This window comes from Pristis pectinata, chromosome 12 (assembly GCF_009764475.1).
Source record: "Pristis pectinata isolate sPriPec2 chromosome 12, sPriPec2.1.pri, whole genome shotgun sequence".
In the NCBI taxonomy this organism is placed as follows: domain Eukaryota; kingdom Metazoa; phylum Chordata; class Chondrichthyes; order Rhinopristiformes; family Pristidae; genus Pristis; species Pristis pectinata.
The window spans coordinates 43,933,878-43,937,270 of record NC_067416.1 but is presented as its reverse complement, the minus strand read 5'-3'; positions in this window follow the sequence as shown (position 1 = coordinate 43,937,270).

Below are 3,393 nucleotides of genomic sequence, written 5' to 3'. Positions count from 1 at the left end.
TTTGTTTGTTTCATTTGATGTTACCCAAGATCCACAATGGATTATGGTCAGGAGGTTACACCCTGCTTATCTAAGTATTAGCCTGCTAATCTCCTAGCAGGGCTCAGTAAGATGCCTATTTTGGGAATTTTCTGATATAGAAAAGATGTAGCCTGTGGCTCATTCTAATGTGGAACTGACATGTAACTATTAAGGTACATTTAAAACAGCTCAGACATTTAAAGATGGGCAGTTTCCTCCTGCACCCAATGCATGGAAATGACACCATCTGCAAATTGCAGTCAATCATAATCTCACCCTATTTAACACCACACCAACACCCTGGTTATTTCAGCTTATCGCCTTCTGCTGAAGAGCATTAGAATTGGACCATATACTGTCAGTTGGATCCACAGCCTTTGAATAATGAATGAAAATATAGAACCTGTTACAATGTGAATCGGGAATCAACCACCCAAAACATTCAGTCCCTCCACTGCACAATGGCTATAGTGCACCATCTCCAAAATACAGTGGTTACTCAGGTGACTCCAGTAGCACCTCACAAACCTGCAACCTCTACCACCACAAGGATGAGCAGCAAATGTGGTGAAACCATCAGTGGCTGCAAATCCTAAAATTCCAATGGAACAGCACTGTGGGAGTACTATCACCATGGATTCCATCAGTCTGGAAAGGTGGGTCATATGACCTTAAGCACACCTGGAGGGTGGTGAATGTTGTCCTTGAGGGAACTACAGGCCTGCAAGGCTTAACATCAGAGATGGGAAGTTACTGGAGGACATTCTGAGGGTCAGGATCTACCTGGATTTGAAAAAATGAGGACTGATTAGGGATAGTCAACAGGTGGTGTGCATAGCAAATCATGTCTCATTAATTTATTTTTTGGAGAGGTGTCCAAGAGGATTGATGAGGGCAGGGCAGTACACTTTATCTACATAGACTTTATTTAGCAAAGTCTTTGACAAGGTCCAGCATGGTCTGGAAGGTTAAATCACATGGAATCTAGGGTGAACTAGCCAAATGGATAAAAAAAAATTGGCTTGGCAAAAGGAGTAAGAGGATGGTAGTAGAGGGTTGTTACTCAGATTGGATGCCTGTGACCAGTGGTGTGCCATGGGGATTGGTGCTGAATCCACTGGTGTTTGTCATCCAAATCATTAATATAGATGACAATGTTGTTAACATGAAGGTGACACCAAAATTGGTGGTGTAGTGGACACCGAAGAAAGTTATCTAAGATTGTGCTTCAGTTCATTTGTTATTTGTGTTTCTCTGCAGTGGACAAGTTGTGGTATGGGAAAAAGAACTGATCAAGGAACTTGCTGCTGTAGTCCAAACGTTTGCTTTTTGTTTCAATTCATTCACCTGTTATGTAATCTAGCAGATTTGAAGGAAAGGAAAAGTGAAAACATCTATGAAGACTAACATTTGCTTTGGATAACTGTGAAGTGTGGTATCCAATAAATAAATATTCACAACATGATTGGAGCTCCCAGTTGCTAGCCATTTTAATTCTCCCCATTCCCACACCGACATTTTCTGTCCTCAGTCTCAGCTACTGCTGGGGCGAATCTACAACTCGACAGCAAGAGCACAGAATTCTCCAACTTCCAGTAAACTGTGCCCCTCTGTCCCTTCTCTCTCTCTCTCATCCTGATCTTACCCATTTCCTCCAACATTCACCCCCATTACCCTTTCCCCTCCACCCACTCCATCTGCCCATCACCCACTCACTCCACTGTTCCCATCTGTCCTCCCCACCTCCCTCACTTTATTCCATGCTTCACGTTCCTCTCCTATAAAATTCCATCATCTTCAGCCCTTTATCATCTCCACCTATCATGACTGAGCTTCTGTCACTATTTCTTCTGTCCCCTCCTTCATCTGCCCCTCACCTGGTTCTACCTGTTGCTGGCTAGCTCTTGTTGCACCCCCTCCACTCCACCTTTTTCTACTGGCTATCTCCCCTCTATCTTTCAATCTAGATGAAGGGTATTGGGCTGAAATGTCAACTGTCCAAATATTTTCCCCCAGAGATGCAGCCTGGCCCGCTGAGTTCCTCCAGTATCACGTTGCACCAGATTCCGGCATCTGCGGTCTCTCGCGTCTTCACAATCTGCTTGTTTGCTTCAAGTTGTTACTCAAGATCCACAATGGATTATGGTTGGGAGATTGCACCTACTATCTGAGTATTAGCCTGCTAATCTCCTGACAGAGCTCAGTAAAATGCTTATTTCAGGCATCTTCTGATAGAGAAATGATGTGGCCTGTCCATTGCAGCTGTAAGAATGATTCTGGGTAACTGCAAATTAAGGGAAGATTTAAGTAGGTGGAGGGGGAACGCAATGGTGTCACTGCCTGAAATCAAAAGTCTGTATGTGCTGATTCCAGTTGACTTGGACCCCTTTATCACTGGCCTCAAGAACTTACTGTCAAACCCTGGTGGTTGCTGGTATCCAATGGCCATCCCTTTTCAAAAGAAACATGGGTATCTGACATTCAATATTAATTTTAGCACCTGGAATGTCAGCACTGTCATAGACAACTCCACAGCAATGGACTTGCTATTACTGACAGGAACTCGTACTTTGGAATTGCTATCACCAGCTGATAGAATAAGAGGGTGGGTTGTACTATCAAGAATGAGCTAGTCTGTGGTTTAACACTTTATGGTCCTGTGACTCATACTAACGTGGAACTGATGTAACTGTTAAAAGGTACATTTAGAATACCTCAAACATTTAAAGGTGGGCAGTTTCCTCCTGCGCCCAATGCATGGAAATGATACCATCTGCAAATTGCAGTCAATCATAATCACTCCCTCACCACACCAACACCATGGTTATTTCAGCTTATTGCCTTCTGCTGAAGATCATTTAGAATTGGACTATAAACTGTGAGCGGCACCCATAGCCTGCGGATGAATAATGTGAAAATATACAACCTGTTACAATGTGAATCAACCACCCAAAACATTCAGTCCCTCCACTGCACAATGGCTATAGTGCACCATCTCCAAAATACACAGTGGTTACTCAGGCCACACCCAACAGCACCTCACAAACCTGCAACCTCTACCGCCAAGGCCAAACAGCAGGTGCATAGAAAACATTCATGCAGGGTTTTGACCCAAAACATAAACAATTTCTTTCCTCCCACAGGTGCTGGATGACCCATTGCATTCCTCCAGCACATTGTTTGTTGCTCATGGAAACCACTGGTGGCTCTAAACCCAAACGTTCCCAATCTAACAGCACTGTGGGAGTACTATCACCAAGGATTCCATCATTTCAGAAAGGTGGGTGGCTTGACCTGGAGGGTGGCTAATGTGCTTTTATTTTAAGAAGGGCTACAAGGACAAGCAGGGAACTACAGGCCCATGAGCCTGAC